The sequence below is a fragment of the Gopherus evgoodei genome, chromosome 8 (genome assembly GCF_007399415.2).
Source record: "Gopherus evgoodei ecotype Sinaloan lineage chromosome 8, rGopEvg1_v1.p, whole genome shotgun sequence".
NCBI lineage: Eukaryota > Metazoa > Chordata > Testudines > Testudinidae > Gopherus > Gopherus evgoodei.
The window spans coordinates 49776845-49799766 of NC_044329.1; the positions used below are offsets into that span (position 1 = coordinate 49776845).

The window sequence follows — 22922 nt, forward strand, 5'->3', positions numbered from 1 at the left end:
AGCCTTCCCCCAAGGACTATAGTCCTAAGAGTGGAATGCTTACACTGGGGCCCCAGGCAGAATCTAATTACTGCTGATATACATCTTCTCTTCAGTGCCAAACCATCCTGTTCCTGGGGAAGGATACAGAGGGACACAGCAAACTTGTCCTGATTGCAGCGTTAATGGTCGTGTGGTCCATGTCATCACTGAAATGGCCTTAGGGGATGACTTGATGGGTCTCTCATGTCCTCAGTGCTACCCCACCTCATCTCGCTGCCCTTATTAAAGCCATTCATTCTGAGAGCTAAATGAATATGGCTCATCTTCAAATGCCGGAAAACAATAGCGAGCAGGCAGAGATTTGGTAGAACAATACCAACCTAATCATTCCTATTTCTCTCTCTGCACCCTGCTTTCTCATTATATTATACATACACACACACACACCCCATTTCCTAACAGCAGGTAGTGCTTATATAGTAATATTCAGTGCCCATAATTTGTGCTTTCTACGTACACACACGCTGTGTGTACATATACCACGCGTCTGTGTTCTGACCGTGTGTGCATGCACACTTGCAGGACAGTCTATAAATGCACATATCATACAACATACATGCATACCCCATACAGACCTACCACTGATCATGTGTCACTGAAACAGAGAGCAATAGCTCCAAGTTGCCAAGAGTGAAATCCTCATCAGAAACTACAGTTTCTTCTCTCTCTCCCTTGAATTATTAAAAGGAATTTTGCTGCTTAGCTCTGCACTCCTTCCCACACACACACGGCAGGAGAGGAAACAGAGGATGATCACTCCACATGTACCATCTCACTTTCACACAGAGAAACAACTGGATTTTTCAGTGCCCCTTACATACTCCGCCAGGATTACATCTTTTATGTATTTCATACTGAGATCTTATGTTACCATGCATGCATAGTTACTATACACACACAATACACTGACAGAGTAAATACAATACAATACACACACAGTACATAATACATACACAATCAAGGAAGACCAACACAGAAAAAGCCCTCAAAACTATTAAACTCGTACAATACAGATTAATAATCTAGTCAGACTAACAGACCGTCCAGTCTATCCACATGCAAGGGCAGGTGCCTATCATCCCCCAGTAGAGATATACACATCTCACATTCTCTAGTTAGGCCTACACAAGAGGAGATATATGCATATTGCTGCTCCATATATTAATTGTAGGCACACGTCACTTGCTTTCCTGGAGAGCCTGCCCGTTAGCTACACTGCCATATTTTGGTCTGGCTATAATGCTGAAATGCCTTCTGCGTGAATGTAAGGGTTGTGTGCAAGAGACAGTCTGAAGTCAAGATACGCAGGTCAAAAACAAGAAGAGATCAGAAAGCAGTGGGGAGGAGGGTGTGACTGGGAGTGATGAGAGAGGTTGCAGCAGCGTGGGCACACATACACACACACACACAAAACCAGAGGTTACTTTTCAAGCATTTGCTTGATTAGAGACGCTTGCTACCTCCAAATACATTTGCTTTCCTAACCTGGGGGTGGAAGGCTGCAGTTCCTCAACACCGGGGCTTTGCTTTTAACAGCTCATCTGCCTGACAGTCCCAATCAGGGATGTTTTCTCTTTTTCTTCCCCCAAAACTGGGGTTTGCCATACAGAAAAAAAAAAAAAAAAAAAAAGATTAAAATACAAATGGCTGCCTCGTTGCCTGCCATCTGGACTCCTGCCACGGCCACCCTTCTGCCGCCCCACTGCACACAGAGGACTGTGGATAGGTGACGCTCTATGAGGGGCGAGGCATTGCCCCCCTAGCCCTGCCAACATGAGGCCACGGCACAGCACAGCCGTCCAGGCGAATAAAGAGACCTGCCATGCCCACCCAGGCTGCTGTGCTTGTGTTCACTTATGTGGCAGGCTTCATAAGGCTCCGCTCTTTGACTGGCGTTGAGTTTATGTGAAAGTAATTAACAGTAATTAATCCTTAATTACAGTAATTAGCCAAGTCGCAGTAAATTAAACCACATCTGGAGCAGATGAGGGCTTCCGAATGGGAGGCTAACACAGGCGACAATTGGGGAGATGCTGAATTCATCTGACAGCATCTGATTAAGTCTACCTGTTGCTGGCAGCCTCATTTGCATATTGTTTTTGTTTGCATTTCCCTGTAACCCTTTCAACTGCATTCACACCAAGGACCTAGGTTCCCCTCCACCCCGCCTCCCTTAAATACCAGTCAGGCAGCCAAAAGAAGAGAAAATGGCCCCATGAATCCCCATTTTCCCTCTGACAAGCAAGAATAGGAAGATCAGCATCCTGAGCTGCTGAGAAAGGGAAGCACAGAACAGCAGTAGAGATACTATAGGCCAGATCCACAGCTGGTATGAATCAGTTTATGTCCATTGAAGCCAATGGAGCTGCACCCATTTACACCAGCTGAGGATTTGGTCTTGTGCACCTAGAGCTGCCAGTGTGGTGTGTGCATGCAGAGTTGTCCTGGTCTCTATTGCTGTCTCCAGTCTCTTCTGCAGAGGGGATTGTTCTTCTTTAATTCCTCTGAACCAAAGTCCACCACCTAAGAGATCACAGGGCTACATTAGAGGATGAACCAACAACTCCTATCTTCCATCTAAGGCCAGCGGTGATGCAAACAGAGCAGCAGAACACCACAACCAGCTGGGCTTGTTCTTTATCTTCTCTACATTCAGCTTTATAACGACAAATAAGAAACAACCCTGAATGAGACACTTCTAAAGAGGCACTCAAGCAGGCGGTTATTAGTAAAATTTAGCATTTACATAGCACTTTGAAATCTCTGAGAGCTTTACAGGCATTCATTCAGCCTCACAACTTCCTCAGCGAGTTAGGCATCCTTATCTCTTTTTAAATAGATGGGGAAACTGAGTCACAGAGGGGCAAGAGGAGTAGCTCAAGGCCAGTTTAGGTCTCATGTTTAAAAATTGAATGGAATTTTTTAAGTTCCACATAACCATATTATTTTATGGACTTCCACATAGCCGAAGCTCCAACCACCTCTCTCTCAGCAATGGTTCAGATTCAGTGGCTTTCATGGTATGGACATATCATTAGGATGGCAGACCAATGAATTCCAAAGCACCTGTACCAAGGACAGCTGCTACACAGCCAGTGTTCATGTGGTCGCCAAAAGCTTTGGTAGCGTGATAGGATTGCCATTGGACTGACTATCCAACCAGACCATCTTCAGGACCTCGCTTGGAATCAATCCGCGTGGCGCTCAGTCTGCAAGGAGACTGCATCCATTTGGAATTAGCATCTATGTTTTTCGCATGACATTGAGCTTGGCCATAAGAGTTTTCAAGGATCACTGTCTGGTTTCAGTCAGTTTCACTTCCTGGTTCTCCCACACTGCTGCAAGGTGGATGGATTTTGGTTACCAGCACTGCTGGCAAAAGTTAAAATATAAAGAATGACTAAGGTCTTCAGGGAAGAGCCTGCCATGCTGTGTGTCTCTACTGCGTGTCGCGCAATGGGGCACGATGGAGGCCAGGATTAGAACTCAAAATGACCTTGACAAACTGGAGAATTGGTCTGAATTCAACAAGATGAAATTCAACAAAGACAAGTGTGAAGTACTTCACTCAGGAAGGAAAAAAATCAAGTGCACAGACTAACTGGCTAGGTGGTAGTATTGCTGTACAGGGGCTCGGGTTCATAATGCAGCACAACTTGAATAAGAGACAACAATGGGATGCAGCTACAAAAAAGGCCAATATCATTCCGGGGTATATTAACAGGAGTGTCGTATGTAAGACACGGGAGGTAATGATCCCATTTTGCACTGATAAGCCCTCAGCTGGAGTACTGTGTCCAGTTCTGGGTGACAAAACTTTAGGAAAGATGCAGACAAACTGGAGAGAGTCCAGAGGAGAGCAACAAAAGTGATAAAAGGTTTAGAAAACCTGACCTGTGAGGAAAGATTAAAAAGAACTGGGCATGTTTAATCTTGGGAAAAGAAGACTGATGCGGGGACCTGATAACAGCCTTCCAATATGTCAAGGGCTGTTATAAAGAGGATGGTGATCAACTGTTCTTCATGTCCTCTGAAGGACAAGAAGTAATGGGCTTAATCTGCAGCAATGGAGATTTAGGTTGGATCTGAGGAAAAACTTTCTAACCAAAAGGGCACTTCTGTCCTGGAACTGGTTACTGAGGGAGGTTGTGGGATCCTCATCATTGGAGGTTTCTAACAACAGGTTGGACAAACACCTGTCAGGGATGGTCTAGGTAGACTTGGGTCCTGCCACACCACAAGGGTCTAGATTAGATGACTTCTTGAGGTCCTTTCCCTACATCAGCCAAGGTCTCTAGGTGCTATTGGAACATAAATAATGAAAAACATTAAACTCATTGAGAACCAGAATTCTGGGTTTATCAGGTTTTGTAGAAAACTCAGGGTCAAACTGAGGGCAACCAACAAGTAACCAGTTCCTACACTTCCCACCTTGGGCAGGGACACAAGGACAGCTGTACGGAGTGCTAGCAGAGCTCCAAGAACAGGACTGGGCGGTGGCCAGGTGTGACGGATGGAGCAGACCATTCACTCCCCGGCACACACACACACCCCTGTGTGCAAGGAGCTGCCCCAGAGAGGCTGTGCCCCCCAGAGGTGCAATCTTGGAGCTCTTCATTGGGAGGTGCAGGTCTGTACTGACCCCTATATGGGTCTGTGGCCTAGAAGCCATAACAGAGCTTTTAGCTTTCAGAATCTACTGTGCATGTTTAAACTGCGCAACATAGTTCAATTCAATAAACAAAGAACCATCTCCCTCTAAATTGAACCTCCCTAATCATATCAAGGTGTTCCTCAGACAGTGAAGAGAAAACCTTTTCTTCACTTAAATACTTTGTATTCATAGCAGTAAAAATGGTATGACATTGCTCAAGTAAATGGATGTGACAGACCTTTTGAAACTAACAAAGAAAAGAATGTAATCAAACATTAAATGAAGCACATTTGTCCCTATTCCAGAAGAAATCTCAAATAAAGCCTTTTGGATGGCCTGTGCATAGGGATCCAAGAGCTGAAGTATGTTGCTTTTCCCATTTCCATATCGATGTACTCTCGGGAGAGAGTCTAATACAATACTGGGCTACCAAGAACATAAAAACAACAACAAACAAAAACACACTTCATTTCTCACACCTTAGGTGGGGAGGGACGTTTACAACTTTATTTTCTCACAAAAATAAGAAGTTCTGCTCCACTGCACTGAGGCCGAATAGAAAAATTAAATGGACCAAGAATAATTAAGACGACTCAAGTCACAAATCCAAACAAGCAAACTACAGTACAGTTTATTTACCTGTATAACGCTACCGTATACATCTAAAAATGGCAAACTGGGATTACAGCGAGCTAGGTTTCTCTATTGGGTTCTTTCTCACACTGTAACCAGCGAGCATGTAGAAAGATTTTCTCTGCTAGTTTCAAAGTGTAAGAGCAACTGAAGTTTCCATTTTCTGTGAGGGGCAGAGCTGGTACAGCAGCATAGCTAAGTGGCACAGTTTATCCTGGATGGTAAATCGGTATTACAGTCATATGAGGAAGAGGATTTTCAAGAGGAAGGAAAGGAAAACCCTACACACAAAATGGAAACACTAAACTCTGCTGAGTGAACGCAACATGAATTTAGCTGGGGAACCCTGGATGGTATATTGAGCAACAAAAAGACAAAAGGACTTCCCCATCACTACAATTATCCTTGTGGATCTATATTATGGGACAATGTCGTGTTAGGATAATGCTTTCACTGTCTATTGTGGAATTTTTATTGATATTTTTATTAATTGGTGCATCGACATTTTTTAGCAAAATCATCCAAATGTTCATGGACTGCAAACCGCATTTTCTTACTAAAACTGGATGTGTGGTTATAACCAATTTCAATACAATTTTTTAAATGATGATTAAAAATGTCTCATAAAATTATTGTATGCAGTGTAGTAGCCATGTTGATCCCAGGATATTAGAGAGACAAGGTGGGGGAGGTCATATCTTTTATTGGACTAACTTTTGTTGGTGAGACAGACAAGCTTTCGAGCTACACAGAGCTCTTCAGGTCTGGGAAAGATACTCAGTGTCACAGCTACACACAAGGTCAAACCGATAGTTTCACATAAGTAGTTAGCAGATATTCTGAGGGACCATTCAAGGTGAAGTGGCCCCTTCATACCCCTGTGGTCACAGCACAAAAGGGGGGTTAGTGGGTTACAGATCGTTACAACAAGTCATAAATCCAGTCTCTTTATTAAGACCATGATTTTTAGTGTCTAGCAAAATTATGAACTTAAGCTCCCAGGCTCATTTTTTGAAAGTGTTGTGCAGGTTTCCTTTGAGGACAAGGACTAAGAGGTCAGATATGGAGTGATCACTTTGTGAAAAGTGTTTGCTCATACATGGTATAGTGGTTTTTTTTCTTTTATCGTTTTTCTGTGCAAGTTCATTTGAGAACACAGTGATTGTCTGGTTTCACCTGCCTAGTTGTTATTGGAGCATTTAGTGTACTGGATGAGATATACCACAAGTCACAAAGATCCATCTGACTTTCTTACAGACCCAGTCACAAGGTGGAGACTTCTTCTCTCTGGTTATTCCTGTCTACATGGCACAAGAGGATAGATTGGAGGCTAAGGACCTTAGCTGTCTGGTTGTAAGCCTGGCCCAGTGGGACATTCCCCCATTACTCAACCCTGATATTTGAAAATGGCATTATCTTTTCAGTGTCGAGCACTGAGCATTCCCAATGGTTGGACTCTGCCGGCTAAGCAGGGGTGCCAGTCTGGGAGTCTGAATTACCTGCTACACAATCCAAGGCTTTGGTTACACAAAACCAGCTCTGCTGGATTCTTCTCCATCCAGCTGCCTCTCTTCATTTCTCAAAATTAGCATGGGAATTAAAAGATATCCACACACACACCCTGGGGCTTTTCTGGGGCTCAGTACCTTTTGGACAGGAAAACATATGCAGTTCTATCCTAATATTAGTGGTGTGTTGGTTTTCACCAATCCCACCATCAAGGGGTTCCAAGTTGCCTACTGTCAGTTGCACTAGGAGCCAGGATACATTGACTAGGACCAACTGGTGCTCCAACAGTTCTTATAGCAAGGCCTGACTACACATGGAATGCATGGGGGTCTGGGTCCCCAATACCATGCACATGGACCAAACAGTTTGAAGGCTCCAGGCCAGAGAGCCTTGACCTACAAAGAGTAATTATATTCCATGTGGGGCTGTACCTTGGGTCGTTCATCAATACATTCTCCAGCTGGACACAGTCTGATCCTTAGCCAGGCTGCTACCCACTTCAAAACCATTCTTTTCTGATGATTGGCACATCAAGTTCTTTTAACGTCGTTTTTGGATAGAATTTCCTAGGTGCACCTGTGCTTCAACAACATGGAACTATTTGGCTAGGTGGCATCACAACACTTTATCCTCCACACTCCTCATGAAGTTTGAAGGAAAGCATTCCTTTCCTAGGAATCTCAGAATCTATGCCTCTCTAGCTTACACAACGCATAGCAAATGAATCCAGGGCTCCTGCAGAGCCCTGCCTCATTCACTGCAAGCAACTGGTTATACATGCACCGTCAGAACATTCCTCACTGTGCAACTATGTTAATTTACATTTTCCAGGTGTCTGCAGTTTTGTCAGCTTAATGATAAACCTCTGTGTAAAATGTACTGCATGCACCCTGTATGATCTTCTAGGTGTCATAACTCCATCAAAGCAAAAGCAATTTTCCCCAGAATACGCAGAAGACGAAACTTTGGGGGAATTAAGGACTGCTGTGGCCAATGATTTTTTTTAAAAACCAAGTTTAGGGGTAAAAAGTTGACTCATGTGTGGACAGCATATTGTTTTCCAGCTCTGCTACTGCAAAACTGGTTTTGCTCAATCTTTAAATAGTTATCAGGAAACCATGCCTGGAAATTTCACCCAAAAGGTGAAATCTCAAAGTTCAGAAACTTGCAGGAGGCTGAAAACAAGAGGTTAGAATGGAAATTTTATGGAAGCTTAAGTACAGTTATTTCTGATTCTCTCTCTATATATCTCTATATAAGTTCCTTTCAGGCTGAGGGCTCAGGTCCTTCTCCTAATCTGCACCGTTCGAATTAATTATACACTTTAATTTCATGAATTATTAATTTGATTCTGACTCGGCAGCTTATGATTACCCAGCGCTACAGACTATACAATTCCAGCTTCATTAAAACATCACCAGCTGCCTGAGAGACAGACATTAAATAGGGGAGAGTAATAATAAAATTAAGCTCTCTGTGCATAGCAACAGAGTCCTCCACGGCCTCCTGCCGCCGAGGGTCTGCCGCTCGCTGGGCCAGAATGGTAAATAGATCCTTTGGAGGAGGCTTATTCCATTTTGGAGACCTTGGCTCGGTGCACAACAGCCTCCGTTGATACAGGCTGATTTAACAGACTCTCCTCACCATCCGCTATTGCCACCCCGTTTTTAACTGCTCGCTGGCCAGTCCCAGCTGCAGTATGTTGGTTCAGACACAGCACACCTGCCGCGATAGCTCAGTGCTATGGGTCTACCTAGGTAACACGACCCCTGCCACGCTACCATCACACGTGCTCCGGATTCATCCAGCCTAACACCCCACCAATGGAGCCAGCCAGCACTTCAAGGGCAGCCAAGGACCAGCCATTAATGGGTTAAAGAGAAGGCAGTTCTTTATTTCACAGGTTCCACCTACGTCCATGAGTGGCAGGGGTGAGGGCAGGGGGAGGTAACAGTAGTGCTACCTGTTCACAGGTGAGCCATACAGAGAAGGGGATGGCAAGGTAGACCCTTCCATTCCTCCCCACTGCATATTTCTTCCCAGACATCATTTTCAAAGTGGGTGGTTCAAACTTGACTGGATTCCCTTGCAACAGGGGTCAATTTGCTCCTTGACTCAACACTGAATTGCCAAAGTCCAGCCAGGAAAGGAATCCTTCACATCTCATCCTTCCACAACCCTGCACTCAGTTCCACCCCTCCAATGCCAACTTAGGATTCCGGAAAGGCTAGTTCCATCTGTCACTCCAGGTGACTCCCTTCCCCCATCGCCCCAATCTCTGGCAGGCAAGATCAGGTTAAAGTTCTCTCCAAATAAATAAAACCACAGCTCTGCCTCCCAGCGACCCCCTGGCAAAACAATTTATAGAAGGAAAATGTCAGAATTTAGACATTCCATTTAGCTGCTTCAGAAATCTAAGGACCCCAAACCTTGTGGGATTTGAAAAAAATCGATGGAATTAATTAAGGGAGATGTCCAGGGCTCTCCACTAAGTAATCAGCAGGTACAGTAGACCTGAAATTCTATAAAGAAAAATGGAAAGGGATGACATTGAGGGAGGCAGCGGGGATTAAAAAATGAGCATCCGAGAGGCCCAGGCGCACACCCATTGATCGCTGCATTAGGGATTAAGGCTTCAATGAGCAGCCAGAAGATTCTGTAGCAGAAAATGGTTACAGAGGATGAGCATGAGCACAGCCGATGTATATATAACCTCTGACAGGCAGGCACGACCGAGACAAAGGGCACCTCTCTAGTGAGCCTTAGTGCTAGGTGGTTTGTTTTGTCGGGGGAGAGTGGAGACTTTGAGGAAGCCATTTTACTCAGTCTGGAATCTCCCCGTCCCATCACACGTGAAGCTCTCACGTCTTTGTCCTCCCCCTCTGTAACCCATCCCCCACCCCAATACAGGTGAGTCTCATCTTACGTTGGGGTTACGTACTGCTGTCAGCGCGTAAAGCAAAAAACGCGTATAGTCAAAATTACATCGAGTGTAATGGCAGGCGGAATCATCCGCATTACAGGTACAGTATTAAAATTCTTATTTTTCTCTTTTTTTTTGGCCAACTGCGCAAAGCTGAATTCGCGCATGTTAGATGTGTGTAAGATGAGACCCGCCCGTATGTTCTGGAGCATAGGCTCTTGCAGGATTGATCGTGGTTACCTAGTGCACTGCTCAATGCAATGTGGATGTCAGCGGGGAACACCGGTGCCAAACCGGGAGGTCCCCAGCTCCTGGAGTGGGAACGCGATACAGCGCATCAAATCCTCGCGGCAGGGAGGGAGGCGTGAACATATACAACAAGGAGAGGACCAGGGTTCAGGGAAGGAGCAACTGAACGATAGCGCTCTGGGGACAGACCCTGCAGGGGTGCGTTACATTCCAGGTGCCCACCTTGGGTAGAGTATTCAGACAACGGCTCTGGGACAGAACCACGCTGAGCGCCACTTTCCCATTGTTGACTGAGTAGAACTAGAGGGGCGAGCAAGGTCTTCGGCAACTAAGCAGCAGGATTGTCCAATGGTTAGAGCACTAGCTAGAGACCTAGGTTCGCATCCCTTCTCTGTCACAGTCCCTGTATGACCTTGGTGAGCCTCTTTGTGCTTGCGTGGCCTCTCAGCATGGTATTGGGATAAATACCTAAAGAACTGTGAGGTGCTCAAATACTCTGGTAATGGCAGCTCTAAGTGCCTTAGACAGACAATGCTGTTACCACCAGTTCAAATCCAAGCAGGTCAATTTATCTTGCCAAGTTAAATAAATGCAGCTTATTGTACAAGAACCTTTTGGATAAAGACCTTAATAGGCCAGGTCTGGAACATATGCATGTCCAACCTCCCCTCAACCTCCCCCCCGCAGTAATTTTTTTATTAGTGTATGGGGTCGCCCAACAGCCCAAACGTTGTATGGCATTGTGGCCCGACTGCTGCCCTCCACACCTACGAGAGCTGCTTTTCCTCAATGATCATTCCAGTTTGTCTGGCTGCATGTGGAATGTTATTTTTAGGCAGTGCTACCAGCCCAGCCCATATTAAGGTTGTCCGACAGTTCCCATTAAATACTCAATTTGCAGTTGCTTATGACTTTGCCAAACAAACCACTCAGGTGTGAATTTTCCATAGTGGGAACCTGCCTCAGGACCTTTTTAGGGAGAGTTTCAGCCAAAATGGTTCCATCATTTCAGAGAACGAGGCTAGGCAAAAAGACATCGGTTTGCCCATATTTTCCTTGCAGGAGCGGCTCCAGGCACCAGCGCAGCAAGCATGTGCCTGGGGCGGCAAGCCGCGGGGAGTGGCCTGCAGGTCGCTGTGAGGGTGGCAGGTAGGCGGCTTTCGGTGGCGCGCCTGCAGGAGGTCTCCCGGTCCCGCAGTTTTGGCAGTAATTCAGTGGTGGGGACACCAATGGCGCGGCATCGGTGGACCGCCCGCAGGTGTGCGGCCGAATCCACATGACCAGTAGATCGCCCGCAGGCGCACCGCCGAATCCGTGTGACCAGCAGACCGCCAGCAGGCGTGCCACCAAAAGCCACCTGCCTGCCTTACTTGGGGCGGGGAAAAACATAGAGCCACCTCTGTTTCCTTGGGAAAGTTATAGCATGCTGGAACTTGAAATTTTCCAGGAGATGGTGACCAGGGATTTGCCTTTTGTTGTCCCTGTGAAAATTCAACCTTATTTGGCTGAGTTATACACCACTGAAAAAAATTCACAGTTCACACACACTCAGTAGACTCCTTGGTTCTAGCAGTTAAATTCCCCATCCACACTAAGCATGCTCCTCCAGCCCAGGTCTGATCTGGACTTTCCCTACAACTGCAGCTCTGCGCTGCTGCCAACTGTGCCGGGTCCAGGGTCAGGCACCTGAACTGAGAGCAGCAAGGCTGTCTGTACTGTGCGGTCAATGACGCCCCAGCTGGGCCAAGGGAGTGTGGAGGGAGAAGCTGCCTGATTTGAATGCAGAGAAGGCAAGGGGTAGACCTACAGGGTGTGGGGGAGTGGACTGGGACACGGAGTGTGAGTGTGAGTGTGTGAAGAAACTGGGGCTGGAAGCTCGCAAGGAGATGGAGAAGGAAACTGGGACTGAAAGTTGGTGTGGGGGGATGGTACTGGCTGAGCAAGGAGACGGGGGGGGGAAACAGGAAGAGAAATACTTGTGCCACCTTAAATTAACCCCCTTGTGCACATTATGATACCGTCCTTAATTAGGCCATCACATGCTATTTTTCCACCGGACCACGCCTCATGCAACGCACAGGATGGACAGTGCTCACTTAAGGAGCAGCTATTCAACATTTTCTTTTCTCCTCATTGTTCAATGGGCAGCCCCAAGCCTTGTTCACTGCCCACTATTCCAACCCTGCTCTGAAGATAGAATTATGAATCACCTCCCGGGCTTTTTTATGGTGCTGGTCACTGTAATGCATATGCTTCTAAAACATTCATTTACCTTCACAACACCCCTGTGAGATCTGGGCTATTATCACTCCCATTTTACAGATGGGGAGATGAGGCACACAGAGAAAAGAAAGCCAAAAGTAGCCATTAGTTTTGGGTGCCCCGGCTGAGGCACCTAGGACCTGATGTTTCAGAGTACGTAGTATTATAAGCACTTCACATGTTCAAAGCCCAGCTCCCAGTGACTTCAGCTGTGAACACTCAGCACTTCTGTCAGTCACACTAAGGGTCTCTAGTCAGGCTTGCAGAGAATGAGTAACAAACAATGAGAGGCAACCTGTGAAAAGTGTCAGTTAACTGACTTGCCGAGCACCACACAGGAATTCTGTGGCAGAGGCAGGGCTAGAATCCAATTCTCCAGGACAGCATTTGACTGCCTTTACTATGAGAGCATCCTTTCTCTTCCTGCAGTGCCCTGCCTCATTCACTGCACACTTTTCATCTTCTGCAACAAATGAGGCAGAGGTCCCCCGGACAACAGCATCCTTTGCTACACAGTCCTGATTCATTCCCAGAACCGGTCCTTCCTGCCTTCCTGTGCACTGAGTGAAGCAGGGGTCTTGTGGAAAAAAAAGTCTGCAATCAGGTAATTAAAGTCTCTATCACAATGCATGTGCACAAGGGGGGGAATTAAGGTTGCACAGCCAACCTTCATTCTGGCATTTCCGAACTTTTCAGTGCTTGACCTATGCCATCTTAACAGCATTCTTTTCATACAGTTGTTTTTGTGGGGAATTATAAATAGCTGGCCCTGGGAGTATTTGTGATGCATTCTATAGGCACCCGGTGTCACAACTGCAGCATGCAAAACATAGGCCATGCTCTGTGACGGCTGCAAGGAATGAACTCAGGCTCAGGGAACTCAGATAGGGCACGTCCTTAGGCTACTGAAACGGATGCTGTAGACACCAGAACGGAAGAGGTGGTGAGCGCTCTCTCCTTCCCCAAAGCCAGGGGAAGCTGGTTGGTAAAGCACTTGCACCAGGAAAACTGCAGATGTAGCCACCACATTATGCAAACGAGACAAACCCCATAGACAGCACCATCCAGCTCTGCGGCTACTCTGCCTCGCCTTCCCCTGATGTGGGGGGCGGGGATGTGTGAAGAAGAATAGCAATTGCTGGAACATTTCAATGAGAAACCTCAACCTCTCCCCGGCTGAGCACAGCACTGGCTGCTAGCAGTAACGGTGCGGTGTGTCTGGAGGTCGCGGGGCCAAGTCCAGCGATTCACCGCCAGGCTGCCCGCTCTTCATAAATATGCATGGTTCCAAGTCATTGCAAGCTAAATGTCAGCTGTGCCAGAAGAGCTCTTAAGGCAGCGCACACTCCTGCGATAATGTCTCAGCGCAGCTCTGACTGGATGCTCACTTCACGTGACAAAGGCAGGCTCTTCAGTGCCCTTTATTAAAACAAGCAAATGGAGAATTCCAGAGATTGGGCTCGTTGTTGCTGTAATCTCCCCACTTCCTCACTCCCATTTCTTATTTTGTCACGGCCTGTGAAAGCCACCGACCGCCAAGAGGGAGCATGATCTTGAGTAGGACACACAGAATCAGCTCTCAGGCGTTCTGCTGAGAACTCTACTACCGATGCACTGGATGATCTTTGACGAGGCACTTAAACAGGGTATGTCCATGCAGCAAAAATACAAAACAGAACACGTGCTGGTGAGTCTCAGAGCCCAGAGCTACAGACTGAGGCTCACACTATGGTGCTCAATATAGCCTTGTAGACATCCCTGCTTGGGCTCCAGCCCAATCTCTGAGACCCACCCCCGCGCCAGGTTTCAAAGTCCAAGCAGGAACGTCTACATGGCAATTTTTAGCATTGTAGTGCAAGCCTGAGTCTGTAGACCCAGGCTCTGGAGACTTGCTGCTGTGGGGTGTTTTTTGCAGCGTAGACATACTCTTAGAACCAAATCCACAAAGTTAATCAGAGGATCTGTGCCTTAGCCATGCCCCTACTGATAACACTTGCTGGTTTAGCAGTGTGTCATTGGTTCTAACCGAGCTCAGGGGGTTTTCTCCATTCAAGCAGGCAGTGGGGAATGCTAAATCACCAACTGGAGCGGGGGGATGGTCTGGTAGAGTGAGCACAGGACTGGGAGTCAAGAAGTCCTGAGTTCTAATTCTCGTTCGCTTTGCCACTGACTCACTGCATGTCCTTGGGCAAGTCCCTTTGTGCCCTTCTGTCCCAATCTTCCCCAACTGTAAAATGGGATTAGGGATACCTACCCTACCATGAGTATTGGGAGTTAACATCCATGCAATGATTTGAACACAAAGTGCTGTTAAACATGCTAAATACCAACAGCCGAAAGTCAAATCCTCCTGGCGCAGAAGTGAGTCACAGACAAACCAGCTCATGGCCTGAGCAAGAAGAAACCATGCTAAGCTCCTCTTGCTTTGACATCACTCTTGGGGGAGCTCACAGGTGTGCACTGACCCGTATTCTTGTGTATGTTTCATGATACAAACTATAAAAAAAGCCCTCAGAGAAGACTAGACCAAACACACAGCACTCAACAGCTTTCAGTGCCCTCCCATCTTCCTCCTCCCATAGCACAGAACCAAATGGAGAGTGACATGGGACCTTTGGACCTTCTCTTTTCCAGTTGACGGTGGCCATTCTGCATTCAGCGGGATTAACTTCTGAGAAATATACAGTATCAATAATAATAATAAAACCAGGGAGGATTCTCCCATAGGGCAAGGATTAGTGGTACAACTGGAAATGTTCAACTTGATTATAATGCTTTACGAAAAGGTCAATGTGAGATTTCAGAGCTTTACCTTGAGGATGTTAGTTCTGTTTTCAGGACGAAATGGAAAGAGTCAGTTTGCCCCAGCGTGCCGTGTCCGCATCACTCTGATTGCATTTCACGGGCCGGCAGCAGGCTGTGAGCTTCAGAAAAACACGGACACGCATGAATCCGTGCTCCCACATAAGCACACAAACACGGGAGCGAGACATGTCACCACATGTATCTGTGCCCGACAGTACATCTGCAGCCAGATCATTAGCATTCATCATTTTTGCCAAAACAGAGCCCAGGCATTTTATTTATTTGCTTAATTTTAGCTGCTAGATGCTGCATTTCTGCATCAGAAACGGCTCTGGGAAGCTAAACAGTAGCGCACAGATGTGGAAAAAAACAGCAGACATTTCTTAGTCTCCATGCACTACAGAGCAGGGATTGCATCTCCCTCTATGTCTGGAAAGGATGTCGCACATGGTAGACATTAGTCTCTTAGATTACTTACTACTTAGACTGTAATCCCTTTGAGGCAGGGTCCTGGGTGCTACTGTATTACACTAACATATAGTGATAATCATCTCAGCCTAGGCGTTCCCAAAAAGGAACATTATCACTTCACTAGACATCTCAGCTGTTAGAAAAGTGCCCCTGGATATTAAAAGGCCACACTAAGCACTGTTAGCACCAATTCACACTATGCTGGGGCACTGCTCAGCACTGACCCAGAGACAAGAGCGCCACCTATTGAGCCACTAACTTCGCTTTTCCCAGCGCCTTTAGTTGCCTTTCAAGTCCCAAGCGGGGCTGAATTGGCTGGTGAAAGCTCCACTTCAAGTGGAATGGCTGTGGTGGTCGGCCATCCCTGGAGCATGCTTCTGTCTTGTCATGCATCCAGTCCAAACTCTTTACCCTGGACAAAAGCACAATCATCCTGGATGTTTGCTTTCATAAACCGCACCCCAGTGTCATTGCAAGCCCAGCTTAATTGAAAGTGACATTGCCCAGGGGGACAGGAACAAAAGTTAAGCTCATCATAAGGCCTTTTTTTTGCTTAACAATAAAGACGCATTCCCAATGCTGATCTTTTGGCTCTCAAAAGGAGGGGCTGAGAGGGGTATAAACACTGGTGACGCAAAACCCCAGGGCCAGGCTTTTCAAAGAAGGCTAAGCCTTCATGCCCTTTCCTGTAAGCAGGTAGCCCACTGAAACCTGCAAGAGCAGCTCAGAAGCCAGGGAAGCCTGCAGCCATACCACTTCAGGCTGAGATCTCACACGCTATACAGGGCTGCCATCCCTTGTCGTTGGCTGAACAAGAGGCCACCAAGAAAGCCGGGAGGGGGCTGAAAAGTAATGATGTTGGTGACTCAGGATGGGACCCTCTTTCCTCCAAATCAGTACTGAGCCAATGCCACGGGATGGTGTTAGGGGTATGCATTCTGCTACCTCTCAGACGAGATGTAAGCCAAGCCTGAGATCATTTGTGGCCAGTAAAGATCAGTGGCACTTTGCATGAAGTGGCTGCAACTGACCGTGGGTAATTAACTCCCTTGTTACATTCTCCCTGCAGCTCCAGCTAGTCTCCACCTCCCCTCTCAAACTGTTCTCATGGCACTTTACAAGACAAAAAGGGATGAGCATTATCATAAACCCTGTGTGCGGTTAAACAGCAGCTTTGTTCCTCCCAAGAGGTGGCTGCACTGCAGCAGCGGGTATGTGACGCAGCATGAAGCGCTTTGGGGATGCAAGATGCTATGCAAGTGAAACGATTATTTTCTGATGCCTGCTGGTGAGCCCAGAGCACCAGGACAGCGTGACGCTCATGCACAAGCTAAAACACAGCTGGTGGGTCCCTGTGGCTGCAGTAGGCTGTCCTTTCAACTAAACCTGACTGTAAACACATTCGGCGGAGCGACGCCTGTTTCAAAGCTGGGATGGATGGAATAAACATCTTGGTTTGTTCCTTCGGCTGAGATGGGCCCACAAGGCATGTAGACTGTGTGCCTGGAGTGTATTTGTTCTAACTTTCTGGAGTGCTCACACACACCTGCCTGCGGAGCTGTGCTGCTGTATTCCCACCACTCCAGCCCCGCTCTGAAGAACTCCCAGCTGCTGCCAAAAGGTATTTTTAGCTGCATTATTTATTTGAACACCTGCCTGCGACTCTGAGGCAGAGCAGAGCTTGGGCACAGAGAGGGCTGCGCTGGGAAATCTGGACATTTTCCACCAGAACATTGGAGAGGCATGACCCACAGGGATCCTTTCCTTTCACTGAAGCTGCTAGCAAAACAAAGCAAAGGAAATCCAGGAACTACCCTCTCAGCACAGAGCTGAATCCTGCTCGCCCTCCTCAGTGAACTAGCCCCATTGAACTTCCACTCTGGTGCCATACTGCCGCAGATTTAATCAGCTCAGGCTCGTCCTGTGGGTAGACCAGAGGCTGTTGCTGGGAGCAAATTCTTAGGGAGGGCTAGTCGACTTTCAAAATCACTCTCCCCTATATCACCAATGCATGGAAGTAGCTCCACAGTTAGGCGTGAGTTGAGTTTTCCACTCAAAACAGGGATTGAGCCATTGTGTTACGCATTTGCTCCCCCAAAATGACAGCACTTGCTCCTTGGGCACTGAACGAATTGTCAGGGAATTTAGAAGTAAATCCGTTCATTGGTTTAGGAGTAAAAATTCATTTTAAAATTGGGTCCTGTCCGAAAGTTAGCTGCTTGTGTCAGAGCACCCTTGAACAATACATGTTCTGGTATTGTCTAGCGTCACCAAAACTGGCAGCCAGATGAATCCTGGGTGGATCTGGTGCATTGAGTTGTCTTTGCGAGGAAACAGTCAGGGCTAATGATCATTCTCCCAGTCATTCCTCAAAACTCCAACTTTCTCCTTCAGCTGGAAATTTCCACTACATGCATCTGAGGAAGTGGGTATTCACCCACGAAAGCTCATGCTCCAAAACGTCTGTTGGTCTATAAGGTGCCACAGGATTCTTTGCTGCTTTTAAGGCTAATGTTGTTCTTCAGCAAAACTCATGCAAGAATTGCCCTCTTTCAAAATGGCTGCCACCTCCTACCATCCTCAGAGAGCTGTAGGCCACAGCAAACACAGCCATCCCTTCTCTTCACCTGCATTCCTCTCTCTCTCTCTGACTCCCCACAGATTGTGGGGGGGAGTCATCATCTTCCCTGAGGGCAGCTTGGCTTCCTTCCCACTGGGAAGAATGGGAGGCAGTGGCCATCTTTGCTAATAACAGCTGACAGCCTCACTCCCATTGAGAGTTGAGGATGCAGGCGAATGTGAAGAGTAGGAGGGAGGTGCAATGGCTGCTCTGGACGGCTCTGGCAATGCAAAGCCGCTATACACCCAGCTTCAGTGGCCAACCAGGGCAGATGGGGGCGGTTCCAGAGTGGCATAGAGCAGACAATGTTTAGAGCCAAGTACTGTAGTGTGCACTAACGTGAAAGAAGAGATTTAAGGCTTATGTGCCATATCGTCAAAGGAGTGGCAATCTCACATGGGAAGCAAGTCAATGGAGCACCATGAGTTTACATCAGTGTGGGTCGAACTAGTGTCTTCACTCTCAGCATCCAGTGTTCTGGCTCAACAGCGCAGGTTAGTGTTAAGACAGCACAGAGCAGCTCCACAGGGAACCTTCTCCTAGCTAACATGCAGAACAGCTGCTAGATCTTTGTAACCCGCCCGTCTGGAGCATTCTGGAAAGCTCTTAGCTAAGGCGCTGGAGAGCAGTGGCTCTAGACACCCACTTCTCCTCCCAGTCATACAGGGCCACACAATGCTCTGCAAACCAATCTGCTTGGAACGATACCCAGAGAAGGGAAACGGGGTGGTGGGAAGAGCAAAAACAGACAAAGAGGAGGAGCGCAGAGAAAGGCTAAGGCAGAGAACAAGCAAAACCCCAAAAGACAGATAGACTCTGGCTGCTATGTTACTCAGAAGCCCGGTGATGCACGTACCTGCTACTGGGATTGTTCCCACAGGGGCACAGAGACAGACGAGGTGAAATTCACTGAGCAAGGGCCAGTGAGGAGAATGGAAGCCCAGGAAACCAAGTCATTTCCACTCCTTTTATTCCTCTTCTTTATTTATCAATGCCATGTGTGAATGAAACAGCCCCCCAACCCGTGTTGAATAATCTCTCCTCTTTCTACGCAGCCTCCCCCACCCCACACCTGCCAAATCCTTCAGTTATCACTGAAATCAACCAGGAAAAAGGCATCTAAAAATAAAGACTGGGCCAGAGCATGATTGGGCTCCTGTGCTCACAGATCTGCTTATTTTGGCCTCTCTCTCCCGAGCGATAAAGCAGCTAACAGCCTGTTATCAGGCAGTCAGTGAAAATGTGCTCCAGCCTGATTAGGCCTCAGTCTTTGCCAAGGTTATAAACAGCCGTTATCGTTTTCCCAAACAGAATAATCCGGACAGTATCAGTTCAGAAACATATGGGCCACACAGTGAAGATAGCCGCTGATGGACACTTCATTTTAATTGTAACGAGTGGATAGCAGCAGCCCACAAACAACAGACGCAACTGCCCGATTGGCAGTGGGTCCTCTCCCACCCCCCGTTTCCCTTTGCTTCATTTTTCTCTTCCTTGTTCTCAAAGGCACAATCCTTCTTTTCTCCTCTGGATGCTCCAGCCAACAGAGCTGTGCCCACCCATTACTGATCACAGAGCTCACCTGTCTGCTAAGGGAATCACCCATGGCCCTTTCGGTTTATTTATAAACCCAGATCCAAACTTGACACCCCCAAAACTCCACCCTCCCCCACTCTCAATCTCTAATTAGAGAAACAGACCAGCTGATTTGATGGATGGATATACGGACACCCCTCCTGCCCCATACTTTGAAATCTAAATAAAAAACAGGCAGAAGTTGAAAGCTTACCATCTAATTTTGACTCACTGGTTTTCAAAGGCTAAGAAACTGATGGATCATATAAAAATAAAAGGATCCTTTCTATAGTCCCATACATTATGTGGATCTGAAAGTGTTTTACAGACACTGATTAAACAAACCATCTAGACGCCTCCATATGTAGACAAGATTTCTTGCTCCGATTTTACAGAGGTGAAAGAGAGAGGCATATGGAGGTGAAGGTCGTGTTTTTCAAAAAGCGGCTGTTGATGTGGGGTGCTTTCATTTACAGGTGCCCAATCTGAGATCCCTAGGACTTGATTCACAAGAGTACTGAGTTCTCACAATGCCCACAAGCGCTCACCACTCCAGGGTCATCAGGCCAGAGGCATCCATAGTCAGGGGCTGCTTTTGGAACTTTACTGGCAAGTGATTTGGTCCAGGTCTGTGCGGGCATTCAAACCATGCCCAGCTGCTGCCGTATCTGTCGCAGAGACCACCTCAGCGCTGACCTGAGAGACTGTGGAAGAACCGGCTGGATTGCAGGGATTTTGTTTCTACGTATCTTTCAGCCACAGCATCATCAAAAGCCGGACTTTTCACATGCAACGAAAAGAGATGTGCCATGATAAAAAAATGTCCTATTTTAAAAGAGAAAGCCGCCTCTCCCCCCAGCCCCATACACATACACCCCATCCCTGTGCTAGTACCAGTGCCTTAGAGTAGGCTTAGAACCTGATTCTGCTCTCACTTGCCCCGGTGCATAACCCCTGTGGCTCTCTGTTAAGGTGACCAGATAGCAAGTGTGAAAAATCAGGACAGAGATGGGAGGGTAATAGGAGCCTATATAAGAAAAAGACCCAAAAATCGGAACTGTCCCTATAAAATCGGGACATCTGGTCACCCTACTCTCTGTCCCTCTCTAGCAACTAATCCACATACAGAAGTTTGAGAGTCCGCAAAAGTCTCAGAGAGTTGGTTCTTTGGCTCAGGCAGGAAAAGGTTCACGCTTTTAGATCCAGAGTCCTGGGTTCAACCCCAGTGGCCACATTGCAGAGTCAGTGAAGGATGAGGAGGTGGATAAGCTTCCCCAAACCAAGCACCACTGGAAAAAAGTAGGTAGGCCTCCTGCCCTCCTACTGAACAAGTTTCCTGACCTGTGCTCCCTCTCTTCTCCTCCAGCACGCCCACGCAAAGAGGGCCAGGACTTGACCATACATCAGGCAGCTGAAACATAACAACAGATCCCAGTGGGTGGTGTGAGAGGTGGGTAGGGAGTGACCACAGAATATGGCAGTTTGGAGAGCAGGGCGGGGACGGGTGGGGGGGAGAGGCACTGAGCCAAAACTTGGTGGGCATGAGGATTAGGATGGACCTGCCCAAAAAGTTCCTTACAGGCCCGGACCACCACACTCCCCTGTGCTGTGTCAGCACCCCTAGGAAAATGGCCTCTTGGGGGTTCGGCACCCCACAGACAAGACATGGCCTCCAATCCTTGGCCACCCGCTGGGTGCAGACCTCCAAGGCAAGGAGAAGATTTGATTTATGCCAGGACTACTTCTCAAAGGAGAGGTGGGAGACGTGGAGGGGTGTGTGAGCACAACAGACCAGATTCCATACACAACTTCACTGACTTCAGTGGAGCCCTCACTGTACATATCACACACACAGAAACTTTCCTCCAAACTGTCTAGGAGACATGGAGACCTAGAGGAGCTGCCCTTTCTCAGCAGCAGGAGGGTCTCCAGGCCCCTACTCCAGCCCAATGCCCTCCGGCTCTCCTAGCCAGTGCCCGCTGGAGTTCAGGTCAGCAGCAGTGCAGGATGTCTCATGGAGCAGCAACCCCTCATTTTACATTCTTCAAGTGTCCTTTCTGTGTCTTCCTCTCCCCCCCCTCCCCTTCCCAAAAGGGATGGCTTAGTTCAGAGATTCTTAAACACATTTGCATTCCCGAGACAAGCGCTTTGGCATAAATTCATCATAGAGCAGGGGTCTCTCCTTTTCCTATTTTCTCCTCTCTCCTTTTCTTTATGAAACCAAAATGAATTCCCGGCGAGCCCTTGTGATTCCAGTAATGTTGCTCTGCACCATGAGGGATTACAAGGAATTCGCGGCTTGCCTTTTCTTTCGCTCACAGCGCGCAGCATCTCTGCCTTGTTTTGTTATTAAAAATACACGGAGATAATGTTCTTAGCCCATTAGTTGTCATAATGTTCTTGCCACTTCCATCTCCAGACAGTCCCAGCTCCAGCATACACAATGCCCTGTCCTCACCTCCCAGCAGGGGTAGCGCCAGATAAACAACAAAATATGAATACAGGAAGGAATGTTAAAACCTTGGGAAGATTTAAGACTGGACTTAAAGTCACGGATGCTCTGGCACATAATCTGTATTCCAATCTCGGTGTCAGCAGAGCTGTGATCAGAATATCCAAGGTCTCATAAAAAATTCAGGGCTTATTGACTTCCCTACATTTGCTGCTGTTTCATGTTGCTCCTGCTTTCTTCCTTTCAGCCTCAAAAGGGGCCACGGCCCTTTCAAGTTGCCATCACAAACACCAAAGTGGAAGGAATTTCATTGCTCTGGCCCACTGGACTGACACACAAAAGTGCCAGAGAAGAACCTTTCCTGTTTAACTCAAGGATTCTTTCCCATCCTCTCTCTTTCCCAGCTTGGACTCAGAGGAAAGGCATTTCAAAGGACAGTTAGGCCTGATGAAGATTTCCTTTCCATGGCTATTTTTAAACAAAGGTATATTTTCTATACAGAGAACAAGAGAGGTGGATGTAGATGTATGTGTGTTAGATTCCTTGTGTATTTCTGTAAGCGGGCATGTGACGGTGTTTTTGACAACACAAGAGGTTGCATGTATGGCCGGTACATGTGTGAATGTGGATGAGTGTCCTTGTATCTCATGCACTCTTCATCTTTCTCAAACTGTGCGTGCACATACCACAATTATAGGCAGATAATTTTCTCCCAGCTAAAACCTCG

General features: G+C 47.2%; 1 protein-coding gene and 1 long non-coding RNA gene across 5 annotated transcripts in view; both read right to left on the bottom strand.

The window, feature by feature from the left end:
* The window catches only part of PBX1 (PBX homeobox 1), a 259367-nt gene that overhangs the window by 107644 nt on the left and 128801 nt on the right, over positions 1-22922 (bottom strand). The gene's annotated exons all lie outside the window — the stretch shown is intronic.
* On the bottom strand, positions 869-19400 carry LOC115656213. Its single transcript, XR_004001599.1, has 3 exons — positions 19025-19400; positions 15085-15196; positions 869-2565 (listed from the first exon to the last, which is right to left on the bottom strand). It is a non-coding gene; the product is annotated as an uncharacterized LOC115656213 (long non-coding RNA).